Source organism: Schistocerca serialis, chromosome 7, assembly GCF_023864345.2.
Source record: "Schistocerca serialis cubense isolate TAMUIC-IGC-003099 chromosome 7, iqSchSeri2.2, whole genome shotgun sequence".
NCBI classification, from domain to species: Eukaryota; Metazoa; Arthropoda; class Insecta; order Orthoptera; family Acrididae; genus Schistocerca; species Schistocerca serialis.
In genome coordinates this window covers 643,081,199-643,104,170 of record NC_064644.1, presented here as the reverse complement: position 1 = coordinate 643,104,170, position 22,972 = coordinate 643,081,199, and positions in this window count along the sequence as shown.

Sequence of the window (22,972 nt, the reverse complement as noted above, 5' to 3'; positions counted from 1 at the left end):
TTCAATTTAATTCCGATGCAATTACTGTGTTTAATCGACAATAAGAAGGTCAGAGGGATAAAGTAAACCTGAAGGGAAGCATCGGAATCTCCAAATAGTGTCACAGGAATGGTTCAACACATAGTCTTGTACTTAAGTCGGCATTGTGCCTTTTGTATTTAATTCCGATGCAATTTCTGTGTTTCATCGTCAATAAGAAGATCCAAGGGATACAGTAAACCTGAAGTGAAGCATCGGAATCTGTAACTAGCGTCACAGGAATGGTTCAAAACATAGACACTAAGAAGAGTCAGTCTGCTTGTACTTAAGACGGCATTGTGCCTTTTCTATTTAATTCCGATGCAATTTCTGTGTTTCATCGTCAATAAGAAGGTCAGAGGGATACAGTGAACCTGAGGTGAAGCATCGGAATCTATAACTAGTGTCACAGGAATGGTTCAAAACATAGACAGTTGGAAGAGTCGATCTTCTTGTACTTAAGTCGGCATTGTGCCTTTTCTATTTAATTCCGATGCAATATCGGTGTTTCATCGTTAATAAGAACGTCAGAGGGATACAGTAAACATGAAGTGAAGCATCGGAAACTACAACTAGTATCACTGGAATGGTTCAAATCATAGTCAGTAAGAAGAGTCAGTCTTCTTGTACATAAGTCGGCATTGTGCCTTTTGTATTCAATTCCGATGCAATATCTGTGTTTCATTGTCAATAAGAAGGTCCAAGGGATACAGTAAACCTGATGTGAAGCATCGGAATCCACATCTAGTGTCACAGGAATGGTTCAAAACATAGACAGTTGGAAGAGGCAGTCTTCTTGTACATAAGTCGGCATTGTGCCTTTTCTATTTAATTCCGATGCAATTTCTGTGTTCCGTCATCAATAAGAAGGTCCAAGGGATACAGTAAACCTGAAGTGAAGCATCGGAATCTATAACTAGCGTCACAGGAATGGTTCAAAACATAGACAGTAAGAAGAGTCAGTCTTCTTGTACTTAAGTCGGCATTGTGACTCTTCTATTTAATTCCGATGCAATTTCTGTGTTTCATCGTCAGTAAGAAGGTGAGAGGGATACAGTAAACCTGACGTGAAGCGTCGGAATCTATAACTAGTGTCACAGGAATGGTTCAAAACATAGACAGTAAGAAGAGTCAGTCTTCTTGTACTTAAGTCGGCATTGTGCCTTTTGTATTTAATTCCGATGCAATTTTTGTGTTTCATCGTCAATAAGAAGGTCCAAGGGATTCAGTAAACCTGAAGTGAAGCATCAGAATCTATAACTAGTGTCACAGGAATGGTTCCAAACATAGACAGTAGGAAGAGTCAGTCTTCTTGTACTTAAGTCGGCATGGTGCCTTTTGTATTTAATTCCGATGCAATGTATGTGTATCATCGTTAATAAGAAGGTCCAAGGTATAGAGTAAACCTGGAGTGAAGCATCGGAATCTATAACTAGTGTCACAGGAATGGTTCAAATCATAGACAGTAAGAAGAGTCAGCCATCTTACACTTAAGTCGGCATTGTGCCTTTTGTATTTAATTCCGATGCAATTTCTGTGTTTCATCGTCACTAAGAAGGTCCAAGGGATACAGTAAACCTGAAGTGAAGCATCCGAATCTACAACTAGTGTCACAGGAGTGGTTAAAAACATAGTCATTAAGAAGAGTCAGTCTTCATGTACTTAAGTCGGCATTGTGCCTTTTCTATTTAATTCCGATGCAATTTCTGTGTTTCATCGTCAAAAAGAAGGTCAGAGGGATACAGTAACCCTGAAGTGAAGCATCGGAATCTGTAACTAGTGTCACAGGAATGGTTCAAGACATACACAATAGGAAGAGTCAGCCTTCTTGTACTTAAGTCGGCATTGTGCCTTTAGTATTTAATTCCGATGCAATTTCTGTGTTTCATCGTCAATAAGAAGGTCAGAGGGATTCAGTGAAACTGAGGTGAAGCATCGGAATCTATAACTAGTGTCACAGGAATGGTTCAAGATATAGTCAGTAAGAAGAGTCAGTCTTCATGTACTTAAGACGGCATTGTGCCTTTTCTATTTAATTCCGATGCAATTTCTGTGTTTCATCGTCAATAAGAAGGTCAGAGGGATTCAGTGAAACTGAGGTGAAGCATCGGAATCTATAACTAGTGTCACAGGAATGGTTCAAAACATAGACAGTAAGAAGAGTCAGTCTTCTTGTACTTAAGTCGGCATTGTGCCTTTTCTAATTATTTCCGATGCAATTTCTGTGTTTCGTCGCCAATAAGAAGGTCCAAAGGATACAGTAAACCTGAAGTGAAGCATTGGAATCCATAAATAATGTCACAGGAATGGTTCTAAACATAGACAGTAGGAAGAGTCAGTCATCTTATACATAAGTCGGCATTGTGCGTTTTGTATTTAGTTCCGATGCAATTTCTGTGTTTCATCGTCAATAAGAAGGTCCTAGGGATGCAGTAAACCTGAAGTGAAGCATCGAAATATACAACTAGTGTCACAGGAATGGTTCAAAACATAGTCAGTAAGAAGAGTCAGTCTTCTTGTACTTAAGTAGGCATTGTCCCTTTTGTATTTAATTCCGATGCAATTGCTGTGTTTTATCGTCAATAAGAAGGTCCAAGGGATACAGTAAACCTGAAGTGAAGCATCGGAATCTATAACTAGTGTCACAGGAATGGATCAAGATATAGTCAGTAAGAAGAGTCAGTCTTCCTGTACTTAAGTTGGCATTGTGCCTTTTCTATTTATTTCCGATGCAATTTCTGTGTTTCATCGTCAAAAAGAAGGTCAGAGGGATACAGTAACCCTGAAGTGAAGCATCGGAATCTATAACTAGTGTCACAGGAATGGTTCAAAACATACACAATAGGAAGAGTCAGTCTTCTTGTACTTAAGTTGGCATTTTGCCCTTTGTATTTAATTCCGATGCACTATCTGTGTTTCATCGTCATTAAGAAGGTCTAAGGGATACAGTAAACCCGATATCAAGCATCGGAATCTATAACTAGTGTCATGGGAATGGTTCTTAACTTAGACAGTAGGAAGATTCAGTCTACATGTACTTCAGTCCGTATTGTGCCTTTTGTATTTATTTCCGATGATATTTCTGTGTCCATCGTCAATAAGAAGGTCAGAAGGATACAGTAAAAATGAAGTGAAGCATCGGAATCTATAACTAGTGTCACAGGAATGGTTCAAATCATAGTCGGTAAGAAGAGTCAGTCTTCTTGTACTTAAGTCGGCATTGTGCCTTTTGTTTTTAATTCCGATGCAACTTCTGTGTTTCATCGTCAATAAGAAGGTCCAAGAGATACAGTAATCCTAAAGTGGAGCATCGGAATCTATAACTAGTGTCACCGGAATGGTTCTAAACATAGACAGTAAGAAGAGTCAGTCTTCTTGTACTCAAGTCGGCATTGTGCCCTTTTCAATTTAATTCCGATGCAATTACTGTGTTTAATCGACAATAAGAAGGTCAGAGGGATAACGTAAACCTGAAGGGAAGCATCGAAATCTCCAAATAGTGTCACAGGAATGGTTCAACACATAGTCAGTAAGAAGAGTCAGTCTTCTTGTACTTAAGTCGGCATTGTGCCTTTTCTATTTAATTCCGATGAAATATCGGTGTTTCATCGTTAGTAAGAAGGTCAGAGGGATACAGTAAACATGAAGTGAAGCATCGGAAACTACAACTAGTATCACTGGAATGGTTCAAATCATAGTCAGTAAGAAGAGTCAGTCTTCTTGTACATAAGTCGGCATTGTGCCTTTTGTATTCAATTCCGATGCAATTTCTGTGTTTCATTGTCAATAAGAAGGTCCAAGGGATACAGTAAACCTGAAGTGAAGCATCGGAATCCACAACTAGTGTCACAGGAATGGTTCAAAACATAGACAGTAGGAAGAGACAGTCTTCTTGTACATAAGTCGGCATTGTACCTTTTCTATTTAATTCCGATGCAATTTCTGTGTTCCGTCATCAATAATAAGGTCCAAGGGATACAGTAAACCTGAAGTGAAGCATCGGAATCTATAACTAGTGTCACAGGAATGGTTCCAATCATAGTCAGTTAGAAGAGTCAGTCTTCTTGTACTTGATTCGGCATTGTGCTTTTTCTATTTAATTCCGATGCTATTTCAGTGTTTCATCGTCAATAAGAAGGTCCAAGGGATACAGTAAAGCTGAAGTGAAGCATCGGAATCTATAACTAGTGTCACAGATATGGTTCAAAACATAGTCAATAAGAAGAGTCAGTCTTCTTGTACTTAAGTCGGCAATGTTCCTTTTGTATTTAATTCCGATTCTATTTCTGTGTTTCATCGTCAATAGGATGGTCAGAGGGATACAGTAAACCTGAAGTGAAGCGTCGGAATCTAGAACTTTTGTCACATGAATGGTTCAGAACATAGACAGTAAGAAGGGTCGGTCATATTCTACTTAAGTCGGCATTGTGCATTTTGTATTTAATTCCGATGCAATTTCTGTATTTCATCGTCAATAAGAAGGTCCAAGGGATACAGTAAACCTGAAGTGAAGCATCGGAATCTCTAAATGGTGTCACAGGAATGGTTCAAATCATAGTCAGTAAGACGAGTCAGTCTTCTTGTACTTAAGTTGGTATTGTGCCTTTTGTATTTCATTCCGATGCTATTTCTGTGTTTCATCTTCAATAAGAAGGCCAAAGGGATACAGTAAATCTGAAATGAAGCATCGATATCTACAACTAGTGTCACAGGAATGGTTCAAACATAGTCAGTAAGATGAGTCAGTCTTCTTGTACTTAAGTCGGCATTGTGACTTTTCTATTTAATTCCGATGCAATTTCTGTGTTTCATCGTCAGTAGGAAGGTGAGAGGGATACAGTAAACCTGACGTGAAGCGTCGGAATCTATAACTAGAATCACAGGAATGGTTGATAACATAGTCAGTAAGGACAATCAGTCTTCTTGTACTTATGTCGGCATTGTGCTTTTTCTATTTAATTGCGATGCAATTTCTGTGTTTCATCGCCAATAAGAATGTCCAAGGGATACAGTAAACCTGAAGTGAAGCATCGGAACCTGTAACCAGCGTCACAGGAATGGTTCAAAACATAGACAGTAAGAAGAGTCAGTCTTCTTGTAATTAAGTCGGCATTGTGCCTTTTGTATTTAATTCCGATGCAATTTCTGTGTTTCATCGTTCATAAAAAGGTCCAAGGTATACAGTAAAAATGAAGTGAAGCATCGGAATCCATAACTAGTGTCACAGGAATGGTTTAAAACATACTCAGTAACAAGAGTCAGTCTTCTTGTACCTAAGTCGGCATTGTGCCTTTTCTATTTAATTCCGTTGCAATTTCGGTGTTTCATCGTCATTAAGAAGGTCCAAGGGATACAGTATACCTGGTGTGAAGCATCGGAATCTATAACTAGTGTCACAGGAATGGTTCAAAACATAGACAGTAAGAAGAGTCAGTCTTCTTGCACTTTAGTCAGCATTGTCCCTTTTGTATTTAATTCCGATGCATTTTCTGTGTTTCATCGTCAATAAGAAGGTCTGAGGGATACAGTAAACCTGAAGTGAAGCATCGGAATCTATAACTAGTGTCACAGGAATGGTTCAAAAAATAAGCAGTAAGAAGATTCAGTCTTCTTGTCCTTAAGTCGGCATTGTGCCTTTTGTATTTAATTCCGATGCAATTTCTGTGTTTCATCGTCAATAAGAAGGTCCAAGGTATACAGTAAACCTGGAGTGAAGCATCGGAATCTATAACTAGTGTCACAGGAATGGTTCAAATCATAGACAGTAAGAAGGGTCAGCCATCTTGTACTTAAGTCGGCATTGTGCCATTTGTATTTAATTCCAATGCAATTTCTGTGTTTCATCGCCAATAAAAAGGTGCAAGGGATACAGTAAACCTGAAGTGAAGCATCCGAATCTACAACTAGTGTCACAGGAGTGGTTAAAAACATAGTCAGTAAGAAGAGTCAGTCTTCATGTACTTAAGTCGGCATTGTGCCTTTTGTATTTAATTCCGATGCAATTTCATTGTTTAGTGGTCAATAAGAAGGTCCAAGGGAAACAGTAAACCTGAAGTGAAGCATCGGAGTCTATAACTAGTGTCAATGGAATGGTTCAAACATAGACAGTAGGAAGAGTCAGTCTTCTTGTACTTAAGTCGGCATTGTGCCTTTTGTATTTAATTCCGTGACAATATCTGTGTTTAATCGTCAATAAGATGGTCCAAGGGATACAGTAAATCTGAAGTGAAGCATCGCAATCCATAACTAGTGTCACAGGAATGGTTCAAAACATAGACAGTAAGATGAGTCAGTCTTCTTGTACTTAAGTCGGCATTGTGCCTTTTCTAATTAATTCCGATGCAATTTCTGTTTTTCGTCGCCAATAAGAATGTCCAAAGGATACCGAAAACCTGAAGTGAAGCATTGGAATCCATAAATAATGTGACAAGAATGGTTCAAAACATAGACAGTAGGAAGAGTCAGTCATCTTATACATAAGTCGGCATTGTGCCTTTTGTATTTAGTTCCGATGCAATTTCTGTGTTTCATCGTCAATAAGAAGGTCCTAGGGATGCAGTAAACCTGAAGGGAAGCATCGGAATCTCCAAATAGTGTCACAGGAATGGTTCAACACATAGTCAGTAAGAAGAGTCTGTCTTCTTGTACTTAAGTCGGCATTGTGCCTTTTGTATTTAATTCCGATGCAATTTTTGTGTTTCATTGTCAATAAGAAGGTCCAAGGGATACAGTAAACCTGAAGTGAAGCATCGGAATCCATAACTAGTGTCACAGGAATGGTTCAAAACATAGACAGTAGGAAGAGGCAGTCTTCTTGTACATAAGTCGGCATTGTGCCTTTTCTATTTAATTCCGATGCAATTTCTGTGTTCCGTCATCAACAAGAAGGTCCAAGGGATACAGTAAACCTGAAGTGAAGCATCGGAATCTATAACTAGCGTCACAGGAATGGTTCAAAACATAGACAGTAAGAAGAGTCAGTCTTCTTGTACTTAAGTCAGCATTGTGCTTTTTGTATTTAATTCCGATGCTATTTCTGTGTTTCATCTTCAATAAGAAGGTCAGAGGGACACAGTAGACCTGAAGTGAATCATCGGAATCTATAACTAGTGTCACAGTAATGGTTCCAATCATAGTCAGTTAGAAGAGTCAGTCTTCTTGTACTTGATTCGGCATTGTGCCTTTTCTATTTAATTCTGATGCTATTCCAGTGTTTCATCGTCAATAAGAGGGTCCAAGGGATACAGTAAAGCTGAAGTGAAGCATCGGAATCTATAACTAGTGTCACAGATATGGTTCAAAACATAGTCAATAAGAAGAGTCAGTCTTCTTGTACTTAAGTCGGCAATGTGCCTTTTGTATTTAATTCCGATTCTATTTCTGTGTTTCATCGTCAATAGGATGGTCAGAGGGATACAGTAAACCTGAAGTGAAGCGTCGGAATCTAGAACTTTTGTCACATGAATGGTTCAGAACATAGACAGTAAGAAGGGTCGGTCATATTCTACTTAAGTCGGCATTGTGCCTTTAGTATTTAATTCCGATGCAATTTCTGTATTTCATCGTCAATAAGAAGGTCCAAGGGATACAGTAAACCTGAAGTGAAGCATCGGAATCTCTAAATGGTGTCACAGGAATGGTTCAAATCATAGTCAGTAAGACGAGTCAGTCTTCTTGTGATTTAAGTCGGTATTGTGCCTTTTGTATTTCATTCCGATGCTATTTCTGTGTTTCATCGTCAATAAGAAGGCCAAATGGATACAGTAAACCTGAAATGAAGCATCGAAATCCATAACTAGTGTCACAGGAAAGGTTCAAACATAGTCAGTAAGATGAGTCAGTCTTCTTGTACTTAAGTCGGCATTGTGATTTTTCTATTTAATTCCGATGCAATTTCTGTGTTTCATCGTCAGTAAGAAGGTGAGAGGGATACAGTAAACCTAACGTGAAGCGTCGGAATCTATAACTAGAATCACAGGAATGGTTGATAACATAGTCAGTAAGGACAATCAGTCTTCTTGTACTTATGTCGGCATTGTGCTTTTTCTATTTAATTGCGATGCAATTTCTGTGTTTCATCGCCAATAAGAATGTCCAAGGGATACAGTAAACCTGAAGTGAAGCATCGGAACCTGTAACTAGCGTCACAGGAATGGTTCAAAACATAGACAGTAAGAAGAGTCAGTCTTCTTGTACTTAAGTCGGCATTGTGCCTTTTCTATTTAATACCGTTGCAATTTCGGTGTTTCATCGTCATTAAGAAGGTCCAAGGGATACAGTATACCTGGTGTGAAGCATCGGAATCTATAACTAGTGTCACAGGAATGGTTCAAAACATAGACAGTAAGAAGAGTCAGTCTTCCTGCACTTAAGTCGGCAATGTGCCTTTTGTATTAAATTCCGATGCATTTTCTGTGTTTCATCGTCATTAAGAAGGTCTGAGGGATACAGTAAACCTGAAGTGAAGCATCAGAATCTATAACTAGTGTCACAGGAATGGTTCAAAAAATTGGCAGTAAGAAGATTCAGTCTTCTTGTCCTTAAGTCGGCATTGTGCCTTTTGTATTTAATTCCGATGCAATTTCTGTGTTTCATCGTCAATAAGAAGGTCCAAGGTATACAGTAAACCTGGAGTGAAGCATCGGAATCTATAACTAGTGTCACAGGAATGGTTCAAATCATAGACAGTAAGAAGAGTCAGCCATCTTGTACTTAAGTCGGCATTGTGCCATTTGTATTTAATTCCAATGCAATTTCTGTGTTTCATCGCCAATAAAAAGGTCCAAGGGATACAGTAAACCTGAAGTGAAGCATCCAAATCTACAACTAGTGTCACAGGAGTGGTTAAAAACATAGTCAGCAAGAAGAGTCAGTCTTCATGTACTTAAGTCGGCATTGTGCCTTTTGTATTTAATTCCGATGCAATTTCATTGTTTAGTGGTCAATAAGAAGGTCCAAGGGAAACAGTAAACCTGAAGTGAAGCATCGGAGCCTATAACTAGTGTCAATGGAATGGTTCAAACATAGACAGTAGGAAGAGTCAGTCTTCTTGTACTTAAGTCGGCATTGTGCCTTTTGTATTTAATTCCGAGACAATATCTGTGTTTAATCGTCAATAAGAAGGTCCAAGGGATACAGTAAACCTGAAGTGAAGCATCCGAATCTACAACTAGTGTCACAGGAGTGGTTAAAAACATAATCAGCAAGAAGAGTCAGTCTTCTTGTACTTAAGTAGGCATTGTGCCTTTTGTATTTAATTCCGATGCAATTGCTGTGTTTCATCGTCAATAAGAAGGTTCAAGGGATACAGTAAATTTGAAGTGAAGCATCGGAATCTATAACTAGTGTCACAGGAATGGATCAAGATATAGTCAGTAAGAAGAGTCAGTCTTCGTGTACTTAAGTCGGCATTGTTCCTTTTCTATTTAATTCCGATGCAATTTCTGTGTTTCATCGTCAAAAAGAAGGTCAGAGGGATACAGTAGACCTGAAGTGAAGCATCGGAATCTATAACTAGTGTCACAGGAATGGTTCAAAACATAGTCGGTAAGAAGAGTCAGTCTTCTTGTACTTAAGTCGGCATTGTGCCTTTTACATTTAATTCCGATGCAACTTCTGTGTTTCATCGTCAATACGAAGGTCCAAGAGATACAGTAAACCTGAAGTGGGGCATCGGAATCTATAACTAGTGTCACCCGAATGGTTCAAAACATAGACAGTAAGAAGAGTCAGTCTTCTTGTACTTAAGACGGCATTGTGCCCTTTTCAATTTAATTCCGATGCAATTACTGTTTTTAATCGACAATAAGAAGGTCAGAGGGATACAGTAAACCTGAAGTGAAGCATCGGAATCTGTAACTAGCGTCACAGTAATGGTTCAAAACATAGACACTAAGAAGAGTCAGTCTGCTTGTACTTAAGACGGCATTGTGCCTTTTCTATTTAATTCCGATGCAATTTCTGTGTTTCATAGTCAATAAGAAGGTCAGAGGGATACAGTGAACCTGAGGTGAAGCATCGGAATCTATAACTAGTGTCACAGGAATGGTTCAAAACATAGACAGTTGGAAGAGTCGGTCTTCTTGTACTTAAGTCGGCATTGTGCCTTCTCTATTTAATTCCGATGCAATATCGGTGTTTTATCGTTAATAAGAAGGTCAGAGGGATACAGTAAACCTGAAGTGAAGCATCGGAATCTACAACTAGTATCACTGGAATGGTTCAAATCATAGTCAGTAAGATGAGTCAGTCTTCTTGTACTTAAGTCGGCATTTAATTCCGATGCAATTTCTGTGTTTCATCGTCAATAAGAAGATCCAAGGGATACAGTAAACGTGAAGTGAAGCATCGGAATCTATAACTAGTGTCACGGGAATGGATCAAGATATAGTCAGTATGAAGAGTCAGTCTTCTTGTACTTAAGTCGGCATTGTGCCTTTTGTATCCAATTCCGATGCAATTTCTGTGTTTCATTGTCAATAAGAAGGTCCAAGGGATACAGTAAACGTGAAGTGAAGCATCGGAATCTGTAACTAGTGTCACGGGAATGGATCAAGATATAGTCAGTATGAAGAGTCAGTCTTCTTGTACTTAAGTCGGCATTGTGCCTTTTGTATCCAATTCCGATGCAATTTCTGTGTTTCATCGTCAATAAGAAGGCCTAAGGGATACACTAAACCTGAAGTGAAGCATCGGATTCTATAACTAGTGTCACAGGAATGGTTCAAACATAGTCAGTAAGATGAGTCAGTCTTCTTGTACTTAAGTCGGCATTGTGACTTTTCTATTTAATTCCGATGCAATTTCTGTGTTTCATCGTCAGTAAGAAGGTGAGAGGGATACAGTAAACCTGAGGTGAAGCGTCGGAATCTATACTTAGTGTCACTGGAATGGTTCAAAACATAGACAGTAGGAAGAGTCAGTCTTCTTGTACTTAAGTCGGCATTGTGCCTTTTCTGTTTAATTCCGATGCAATTTCTGTGTTTCGGCGCCAATAAGAAGGTGCAAAGGATACAGTAAACCTGAAGTGAAGCATCGGAATCTGTAACTAATGTCACAGGAATGGTTCAAAACATAGACAGTAGGATTTGTCAGTCTTCTTGTACTGAAGTCTGCATTGTGCCTTTTGTATTTAATTCCTATGCAATTTCTGTGTTTCATCGTCAATAAGAACGTCCAAGGGATACAGTAAACCTGAAGTGAAGCATCGGAATCTATACTTAGTGTCACGGGAATGGTTCAAAACATAGTCTGTAGAAAGAGCCAGTCTTTTTGTACTTAATTCGGCATTGTGCTTTTTGTATTATTTCCGATGCAATTTCTGTGTTTCATCATCAATAAGATGATCCAAGGGATACAGTAAACCTGAAGGAAAGCATCGGAATCAATAACTAGTGTCACAGGAATGGTTCAAAATATAATCAGTAAGAAGAGTCAGTCTTCTTGTACTTAAGTCGGCATTATGCCTTTTGTATTTAATTCCGATGCAATTTCTGAGTTTCATCGTCAATAAGAAGGTCCAACGGATACAGTAAACCTGAAGTGAAGCATCGGAATCTAAAACTAGTGTCACAGGAATGGTTCCAATCATACACAGTAGGAAGAGTCAGTCTTCTTGTACTTAAGTCGGCATTGTGCCTTTTGTATTTAATTCCGATGCAATTTATGTGTATCATCGTTAATAAGAATGTCCAAGGGATACAGTAAGCCTGAAGTAAAGCGTCGGAATCTATAACTAGTGTCACAGGAATGGTACAAAACATAGACCGTAGGAAGAGATAGTCTTCTTGTACTTAAGTCGGCATTGTGCCTCTTCTATTTAATTCCGACGCTATTTCTGTGTTTCGTCATCAATAAGAAGGTCCAAGTTATACAATAAACCTGAAGTGAAGCATCGGAATCTACAACTAGCGTCACTGGAATGGTTCAAAACGTAAACAGTAAGAAGAGTCAGTCTTCTTGTACTTAAGTCGGCATTGTGCCTTTTGTATTTAATTCTGATGCAATTTCTGTGTTTCATCGACAATAAGAATATCCAAGGGATTCAGCAAACCTGAAGTGAAGCATCAGAATCTATAACTAGAGTCACAGGAATGGTTCAAAACATAGTCAGTAAGAAGAGTCAGTCTTCTTGTACTTAAGTCGGCAATGTGCCTTTTGTATTTAATTCCGATGCAATTTCTGTGTTTCATCGCCAATAAGAAGGTCCAAGGGATACAGTAAGCCTGAAGTGAAGCATCGGAATCTATAACTAGTGTCACAGGAATGGTTCAAAACATAGACAGTAGGAGGAGTCAGTCATCTTGTACTTAAGTCGGCATTGTGCCTTTTGTATTTCATTCCGATGCAATTTATGTGTTTCATCGTCGATAAGAAGGTCCAAGGGATACAGTAAACCTGAAGTGAAGCATCGGAATCTAAAACTAGTGTCACAGGAATGGTTCAAAACATAGTCAGTGAGAAGAGTCGGTCTTCTTGTACTTAAGTCGGCATTGTGCCTTTTCTATTTAATTCCGATGCAATTTATGTGTATCATCGTTAATAAGAAGGTCCAAGGGATACAGTAAATCTGAAGTGAAGCGTCTGAATCTATAACTAGTGTCACAGGAATGGTACAAAACATAGACAGTAGGAAGAGATAGTCTTCTTGTACTTAAGTCGGTATTGTGCCTCTTCTATTTAATTCCGACGCTATTTCTGTGTTTCGTCGTCAATAAGAAGGTCCAAGTTATACAATAAACCTGAAGTGAAGCATCGGAATCTACAACTAGCGTCACTGGAATGGTTCATAACATAAACAGTAAGAAGAGTCAGTCTTCTTGTTCTTAATTCGGCATTGTGCCTTTTGTATTTAATTCTGATGCAATTTCTGTGTTTCATCGTCAATAAGAATATCCAAAGGATTCAGCAAACCAGAAGTGAAGCATCGGAATCCATAACTAGTGTCACAGGAATGGTTCATAACATAGACAGAGGAGGAGTCAGTCATCTTGTACTTAAGTCGGCATTGTGCCTTTTGTATTTAATTCCGATGCAATTTATGTGTTTCATCGTCAATAAGAAGGTCCAAGGGATACAGTAAACCTGAAGTGAAGCATCGGAATCTATAACTAGTGTCATAGGAATGGTTCAAGACATAGTCAGTGAGAAGAGTCGGTCTTCTTGTACTTAAGTCGGCATTGTGCCTTTTCTATTTAATTCCGATGCAATTTCTGAGTTTCATCGTCAATAAGAAGTACCAAGGGATACAGTAAACCTGGAGTGAAGCATCGGAATCTATAACTAGTGTCACAGGAATGGTTCAAAGCGCAGACAGTAAGAAGAGTCTCTCTTCTTGTACTTAAGTCGGCATTGTGCCTTTTCTATTTAATTCCGATCCAATTTCTGAGTTTCATCGTCAGTAAGAAGGTGAGAGGGATACAGTAAACCTGAGGTGAAGCGTCGGAATCTATAACTAGAATCACAGGAATGGTTCATAACATAGTCAGTAAGGCCAATCAGTCTTCTTCTACTTAAGTCGGCATTGTGCATTTTCTATTTAATTGCGATGCAATTTCTGTGTTTCATCGCCAATAAGAAGGTCCAAGGGATACAGTAAACCTGAAGTGAAGCATCGGAATCTGGAACTAGTGTCACAGGAATGGTTCAAAACATAGACAGTAAGAAGATTCAGTCTTCTTGTACTTAAGTCAGCATTGTGCCTTTTCTATTTAATTCCGATGCAATTTCTGTGTTTCATCGTCAATAAGAAGGTCAAAGGGATACAGATAACCGGAGGTGAAGCATCGGAATCTATAACTAGTGTCTCAGGAATGGTTCAAAACATAGACAGTAGGAAGAGTCAGTCTTCTTGTACTTAAGTCGGCATTGTGCCTTTTGTATTTAATTCCGATGCAATTTATGTGTATCATCGTTAATAAGAAAGTCCAAGGGATACAGTAAACCTGAAGTGAAGCGTCGGAATCTATAACTAGTGTCACAGGAATGGTACAAAACATAGACAGTAGGAAGAGATAGTCTTCTTGTACTTAAGTCGGCATTGTGCCTCTTCTATTTAATTCCGACGCTATTTCTGTGTTTCGTCGTCAATAAGAAGGTCCAAGTTATACAATAAACCTGAAGTGAAGCATCGGAATCTTCAACTAGCGTCACTGGAATGGTTCATAACATAAACAGTAAGAAGAGTCAGTCTTCTTGTACTAAAGTCGGCATTGTGCCTTTTGTATTTAATTCTGATGCAATTTCTGTGTTTCGTCATCAATAAGAATATCCAAGGGATTCAGCGAACCTGAAGTGAAGCATCGGAATCTATAACTAGTGTCACAGGAATGGTTCAAACACAGTCAGTAAGAAGAGTCAGTCTTCTTGTACTTAAGTAGGCATTGTGCCATTTGTATTTAATTCCGATGCCATTTCTGTGTTTCAACGTCAATAAGAAGGTCCAAGGGATACAGTAAACCTGAAGTGAAGCATCGGAATCTATAACTAGTGTCACAGGAATGGTTCAAAACATAGACAGTAGGAAGAGTCAGTCTTCTTGTACTTAAGTCGGCATTGTGCCATTTGTATTTAATTCCGATGCAATTTCTGTGTTTCATCGTCAATAAGAAGGTCCAAGGGATACAGTAAACCTGAAGTCAAGCATCGGAATCTATAACTAGTGACACAGGAATGGTTCAAAACGTAGTCAGTAAGAAGAGTCAGTCATCTTGTACTTAAGTCGGCATAGTGCCATTTCTATTTAATACCGATGCAATTTCTGTGTTTCATCGTCAATAAGAAGGTCCAAGGGTTACACTAAACCTGAAGCATCGGAAGCTATAACTAGTGTCACAGGAATGGTTCAAAACATAGACAGTAAGAAGAGTCAGTCTTCTTGTACTTAAGTCGGCATTGTGCCTTTTGTATCTAATTCCGGTGCAATTTCTGTGCTTCATCGTCAATAAGAAGGTCAGAGGGATACAGTAAACCTGAAGTGAAGCATCGGAATCTTTATCTAGTGTCTCAGAAATGGTTCAAAACATAGACAGTGGGAACAGTCAGTCTTCTTGTACTTATGTCGGCATTGTGCCTTATGTATTTAATTCCGAAGCAATTTCTGTGTTTCATCGTAAATAAGAAGGTCAGAGGGATACAGTAAAACTGAAATGAAGCATCGGAATCTAAAATTAGTGTCACAGGTATGGTTCAAATCATAGACAGTAGGAAGAGTCAGTCTTCTTGTATATAATTCGGCATTATGCCTCTTGTATTTAATTCCGATGCAATTTCGGAGTTTCATCGTCAATAAGAAGGTCCAAGGGATACAGTAAACCTGAAGGAAGCATCGGAATCTATAACTAGTGTCACAGGAATGGTTCAAAACATAGTCAGTAAGAAGAGTCAGTCTTCTTGTACTTAAGTCGGCATTGTGTCTTTTCTATTTAATTCCGATGCAATTTCTGTGTTTCATCGTCAATAAGAAGGTCCAAGGGATACACTAAACCTGGAGTGAAGCATCGGAATCTATTACTAGTGTCACAGGAATGGTTCAAAACATAGACAGTAAGAAAAGTCAGTCTTCTTGTACTAATGTCGGCATTGTGCCTTTTCTATTTAATTCCGAGGCAACTTCCGTGTTTCATCGTCAATAAGAAGGTCAGAGGGATACAGTAAACCTGAAGTGAAGCATCGGAATCTATAACTAGTGTCACAGGAATGGTTCAAAACACAGTCAGTAAGAAGAGTCGTCTTCTTGTCCTTAAGTCGGCATTGTGCCTTTTGTATTTAATTCCGGTGCAATTTCTGTGTTTCATCGTCAATAAGAAGGTGCAAGGGATACAGTAAACCTGGAGTGAAGCATCGGAATCTATAACTAGTGTCACAGGAATGGTTCAAAACAGAGACAGTAAGAAGAGTCAGCCTTCTTGTACTTAAGTCGGCATTGTGCCATTTGTATTTAATTCCGATGCAATTTCTGTGTTTCATCGTCAATAAGAAGGTCCAAGGGATACAGTAAACCTGAAGTGAATCATCGGAATCTATAACTAGTGTCACAGGAATGGTTCAAAACATAGTCAGTAAGAAGAATCAGTCTTCATGTACTTAAGTCGGCATTTTGCCTTTTGTATTTAATTCCGATGCAATTTCATTGTTTCATCGTTAATAAGAAGGTCCAAGGGATACAGTAAACCTGAAGTGAAGCATCGGAATCTGTAACTATTGTCAATGGAATGGTTCAAACATAGACAGTAGGAAGAGTCAGTCTTCATGTACTTATGTCGGCATTGTGCCTTTTGTATTTAATTCCGAGGCAATTTCTGTGTTTCATCGTCAATAAGAATGTCCAAGGGATACAGTAAACCTGAAGTGAAGCATCGGAATCTATAACTAGTGTCACAGGAATGGTTCAAAACATAGACAGAAAGAAGAGTCAGTCTTCTTGTACTTAAGTCGGCATTGTGCCCTTTGTATTTAATTCCGATGCAATTTCTGTGTTTCATCGTCAATAAGTAGGTCAGAGGGATACAGTAACCCTGAAGTGAAGCATCGGAATCTATAACTAGTGTCACAGAAATGGTTCAAAACATAGACAGTAAGATTAGTCTGTCTTCATGTACTTAACACGGAATTGTGCATTTTGTATTTAATTCCGATGCAATTTCTGTGTTTCATCGTCAATAAGAAGGTCAGACCGATACAGTAAACCTGATGTGCGGCATCGGAAACTATAACTAGTGTCACATGAATGGTTCACAACATAGACAGTCAGAAGAGTCAGTCTTCTTGTACTTGATTCGGCAGTGTGCCTTGTGTATTAAATTCCGATGCTATTTCTGTGTTTCATCGTCAATAAGAAGGTCCAAGGGATACAGTAAACCTGAAGCCAAGCATCGGAATCTATAACTAGTGTCACAGGAATGGTTCAAAGCATAGACTGTAAGAAGAATCAGTCTTCTTGTACTTAAGTCGGCATTGTGCCTTTTCTATTTAATTATGATCCAATTTCTGTGTTTCATCGTCAATAAGTAGGTCAGAGGGATACAGTAAACTGAAGTGAAGCATCGCAATCTATAACTAGTGTCACAGGAATGGTTCAAAACATAGTCAGTAAGAAGAGTCAGTCTTCATGTACTTAAGTCGGAATTGTGCATTTTGTATTTAATTCCGATGCAATTTCATTGTTTCATCGTTAATAAGAAGGTCCAAGGGATACAGTAAACCTGAAGTGAGGCATCGGAATCAATAACTAGTGTCAAAGGAATGTTTCAAACATAGACAGTAAGTAGAGTCAGTCTTCTTGTACGTAAGTCGGCATTGTGCTTTTTGTATTTAATTCCGAGGCAATTTCTGTGTTTCATCGTCAATAAGATGGTCCAAGGGATACAGTAAACCTGAAGTGAAGCATCGGAATCCATAACTAGTGTCACAGGAATGGTTGAAAACATAGACAGAAAGAATAGCCTGTCTTCTTGTACTTAAGTCGGCTTTGTGCCTTTTGTATTTAATTCCGATGCAATTTCTGTGTTTCATCGTCAATTAGAAGGTCAGAGGGATACAGTCACCCTGAAGTGAAGCATCGGAATCTATGACCAGTGTCACAGAAATGGTTCAAAACATAGACAGTAAGATGAGTCAGTCATCATGTACTTAAGTCGGCATTGTGCATTTTGTATTTAATTCCGATGCAATTTCTGTGTTTCATCGTCAATAAGAATGTCAGACCGATACAGTAAACCTGAAGTGAGGCATCGGAATCTATAACTAGTGGCACAGGAATGGTTCACAACATAGACAGTCAGAAGAGTCAGTCTTCTTGTACTTGAGTCGGCATTGTGCCTTTTGTATTACATTCCGATGGTATTTCTGTGTTTCATCGTCAATAAGATGGTCCAAGGGATACACTAAACCTGGAGTGAAGCATCGGAATCTATTACTAGTGTCACAGGAATGGTTCAAAACATAGACAGTAAGAAAAGTCAGTCTTCTTATACTAAAGTCGGCATTGTGCCTTTTGTATTTAATTCCGATGCAATTTCTGTGTTTCATCGTCAATAAGAAGGTCGGACCGATACAGTAAACCTGATGTGCTGCATGGGAAACTATAACTAGTGTCACATGAATGGTTCACAACATAGACAGTCAGAAGAGTCAGTCTTCTTGTACTTGATTCGGCATTGTGCCTTGTGTATTAAATTCCGATGCAATTTATGTGTATCATCGTTAATAAGAAGGTCCAAGGCATACAGTAAATCTGAAGTGAAGCGTCGGAATCTATAACTAGTGTCACAGGAATGGTACAAACATAGACAGTAGGAAGAGATAGTCTTCTTGTACTTAAGTCGGTATTGTGCCTCTTCTATTTAATTCCGACGCTATATCTGTGTTTCGTCGTCAATAAGAAGGTCCAAGTTATACAATAAACCTGAAGTGAAGCATCGGAATCTACAACTAGCGTCACTGGAATGGTTCATAACATAAACAGTAAGAAGAGTCAGTCTTCTTGTTCTTAATTCGGCATTGTGCCTTTTGTATTTAATTCTGATGCAATTTCTGTGTTTCATCGTCAATAAGAATATCCAAGGGATTCAGCAAACCTGAAGTGAAGCATCGGAATCTCTAACTAGTGTCACAGGAATGGTTCAAAACATAGTCAGTAAGAAGAGTCAGTCTTCTTGTACTAAAGTCGGCATTGTGCCTTTTGTATTTAATTCCGAGGCAATTTCTGTGTTTCATCGTCAATAAGAAGGTCCAAGGGATACAGTAAACCTGAAGTGAAGCATCGGAATCCATAACTAGTGTCACAGGAATGGTTCATAGCATAGACAGTAGGAGGAGTCAGTCATCTTGTACTTAAGTCGGCATTGTGCCTTTTGTATTTAATTCCGATGCAATTTATGTGTTTCATCGTCAATAAGAAGGTCCAAGGGATACAGTACACCTGAAGTGAAGCATCGGAATCTATAACTAGTGTCACAGGAATGGTTCAAGACATAGTCAGTGAGAAGAGTCGGTCTTCTTGTACTTAAGTCGGCATTGTGCCTTTTCTATTTAATTCCGATGCAATTTCTGAGTTTCATCGTCAATAAGAAGTACCAAGGGATACAGTAAACCTGGAGTGAAGCATCGGAATCTATAACTAGTGTCACAGGTATGGTTCAAAACATAGACAGTAAGAAGAGTCAGTCTTCTTGTACTTAAGTCGGCATTGTGCCTTTTGTATTTAATTCCAATACAATTTCTGTGTTTCATCATCACTAAGAAGGTCAGAGGGATACAGTAAACCTGAAGTGAAGCATCGGAATCTATAACTAGTGTCACAGGAATGGTTCAAAACATAGCCAGCAAGGAGAGTCAGTCTTCACGTACTTAAGTCCTCATTGTGCCTTTTGTATTTAATTAGGATGCAATTTCGGTGTTTCATCGTCAATAAGAAGGTCCAAGCGATACAGTAAAACCTGGAGTGAAGCATCGGAATCTATAACTAGTGTCTCAGGAATGGTTCAAAGCGTAGACAGTAAGAAGAGTCTGTCTTCTTGTACTTAAGTCGGCATTGTGCCTTTTCTATTTAATTCCGATCCAATTTCTGTGTTTCATCGTCAGTACGAAGGTGAGAGGGATACAGTAAACCTGAGGTGAAGCGTCGGAATCTATAACTAGAATCACAGGAATGGTTCATAACATAGTCAGTAAGGACAATCAGTCTTCTTGTACTTAAGTCGGCATTGTGCATTTTCTATTTAATTGTGATGCAATTTCTGTGTTTCATCGCCAATAAGAAGGTCCAAGGGATACAGTAAACCTGAAGTGAAGCATCGGAATCTGTAACTAGTGTCACAGGAATGGTTCAAAACATAGACAGTAAGAAGAGTCAGTGTTCTTGTACTTAAGTCAGCATTGTGCCTTTTCTATTTAATTCCGATGCAATTTCTGTGTTTCATCGTCAATAAGAAGGTCAAAGGGATACAGATAACCGGAGGTGAAGCATCGGAATCTATAACTAGTGTCTCAGGAATGGTTCAAAACATAGACAGTAGGAAGAGTCAGTCTTCTTGTACTTAAGTCGGCATTGTGCCTTTTGTATTTAATTCCGATGCAATTTATGTGTATCATCGTTAATAAGAAAGTCCAAGGGATACAGTAAACTTGAAGTGAAGCGTCGGAATCTATAACTAGTGTCACAGTAATGGTACAAAACATAGACAGTAGGAAGAGATAGTCTTCTTGTACTTAAGTCGGCATTGTGCCTCTTCTATTTAATTCCGACGCTATTTCTGTGTTTCGTCGTCAATAAGAAGGTCCAAGTTATACAATAAACCTGAAGTGAAGCATCGGAATCTTCAACTAGCGTCACTGGAATGGTTCATAACATAAACAGTAAGAAGAGTCAGTCTTCTTGTACTTAAGTCGGCATTGTGCCTTTTGTATTTAATTCTGATGCAATTTCTGTGTTTCGTCATCAATAAGAATATCCAAGGGATTAAGCGAACCTGAAGTGAAGCATCGGAATCTATAACTAGTGTCACAGGAATGGTTCAAACATAGTCAGTAAGAAGAGTCAGTCTTCTTGTACTTAGGTCGGCATTGTGCCATTTGTATTTAATTCCGATGCCATTTCTGTGTTTCATCGTCAATAAGAAGGTCCAAGGGATACAGTAAACCTGAAGTGAAGCATCGGAATCTCTAGCTAGTGTCACAGGAATGGTTCAAACATAGTCAGTAAGAAGAGTCAGTCTTCTTGTACTTAAGTCGGCATTGTGCCATTTGTATTTAATTCCGATGCCATTTCTGTGTTTCATCGTCAATAAGAAGGTCCAAGGGATTCAGTAAACCTGAAGTGAAGCATCGGAATCTATAACTAGTGTCACAGGAATGGTTCAAAACATAGACAGTAGGAGGAGTCAGTCATCTTGTACTTAAGTCGGCATTGTGCCTTTTGTATTTAATTCCGATGCAATTTATGTGTTTCATCGTCAATAACAAGGTCCAAGGGATACAGTAATCCTGAAGTGAAGCAACGGAATCTATAACTAGTGTCACAGGAATGGTTCAAGACATAGTCAGTGAGAAGAGTCGGTCTTCTTGTACTTAAGTCGGCATTGTGCCTTTTCTATTTAATTTCGATGCAATTTCTGAGTTTCATCGTCAATAAGAAGTACCAAGGGATACAGTAAACCTGGAGTGAAGCATCGGAAACTATAACTAGTGTCACAGGTATGGTTCAAAACATAGACAGTAAGAAGAGTCAGTCTTCTTGTACTTAAGTCGGCATTGTGCCTTTTGTATTTAATTCCAATACAATTTCTGTGTTTCATCATCACTAAGAAGGTCAGAGGGATACAGTAAACCTGAAGTGAAGCATCGGAATCTATAACTAGTGTCACAGGAATGGTTCAAAACATAGCCAGCAAGGAGAGTCAGTCTTCACGTACTTAAGTCCTCATTGTGCCTTTTGTATTTAATTCCGATGCAATTTCGGTGTTTCATCGTCAATAAGAAGGTCCAAGCGATACAGTAAACCTGGAGTGAAGCATCGGAATCTATAACTAGTGTCACAGGAATGGTTCAAAGCGTAGACAGTACGAAGAGTCAGTCTTCTTCTACTTAAGTCGGCATTGTGCCTTTTGTATTTAATTCCGATGCAATTTTTGTGTTTCATCGTCAATAAGAAGGTCCAAGCGATACAGTAAAACCTGGAGTGAAGCATCGGAATCTATAACTAGTGTCTCAGGAATGGTTCAAAGCGTAGACAGTAAGAAGAGTCTGTCTTCTTGTACTTAAGTCGGCATTGTGCCTTTTCTATTTAATTCCGATCCAATTTCTGTGTTTCATCGTCAGTACGAAGGTGAGAGGGATACAGTAAACCTGAGGTGAAGCGTCGGAATCTATAACTAGAATCACAGGAATGGTTCATAACATAGTCAGTAAGGACAATCAGTCTTCTTGTACTTAAGTCGGCATTGTGCATTTTCTATTTAATTGTGATGCAATTTCTGTGTTTCATCGCCAATAAGAAGGTCCAAGGGATACAGTAAACCTGAAGTGAAGCATCGGAATCTGTAACTAGTGTCACAGGAATGGTTCAAAACATAGACAGTAAGAAGAGTCAGTCTTCTTGTACTTAAGTCAGCATTGTGCCTTTTCTATTTAATTCCGATGCAATTTCTGTGTTTCATCGTCAATAAGAAGGTCAAAGGGATACAGATAACCGGAGGTGAAGCATCGGAATCTATAACTAGTGTCTCAGGAATGGTTCAAAACATAGACAGTAGGAAGAGTCAGTCTTCTTGTACTTAAGTCGGCATTGTCCCTTTTGTATTTAATTCTGATGCAATTTCTGTGTTTCGTCATCAATAAGAATATCCAAGGGATTCAGCGAACCTGAAGTGAAGCATCGGAATCTATAACTAGTGTCACAGGAATGGTTCAAACATAGTCAGTAAGAAGAGTCAGTTCTCTTGTACTTAAGTCGGCATTGTGCCATTTGTATTTAATTCCGATGCCATTTCTGTGTTTCATCGTCAATAAGAAGGTCCAAGGGATACAGTAAACCTGAAGTGAAGCATCGGAATCTCTAGCTAGTGTCACAGGAATGGTTCAAACATAGTCAGTAAGAAGAGTCAGTCTTCTTGTACTTAAGTCGGCATTGTGCCATTTGTATTTAATTCCGATGCCATTTCTGTGTTTCATCGTCAATAAGAAGGTCCAAGGGATTCAGTAAACCTGAAGTGAAGCATCGGAATCTATAACTAGTGTCACAGGAATGGTTCAAAACATAGACAGTAGGAGGAGTCAGTCATCTTGTACTTAAGTCGGCATTGTGCCTTTTGTATTTAATTCCGATGCAATTTATGTGTTTCATCGTCAATAACAAGGTCCAAGGGATACAGTAATCCTGAAGTGAAGCAACGGAATCTATAACTAGTGTCACAGGAATGGTTCAAAACATAGTCAGTGAGAAGAGTCGGTCTTCTTG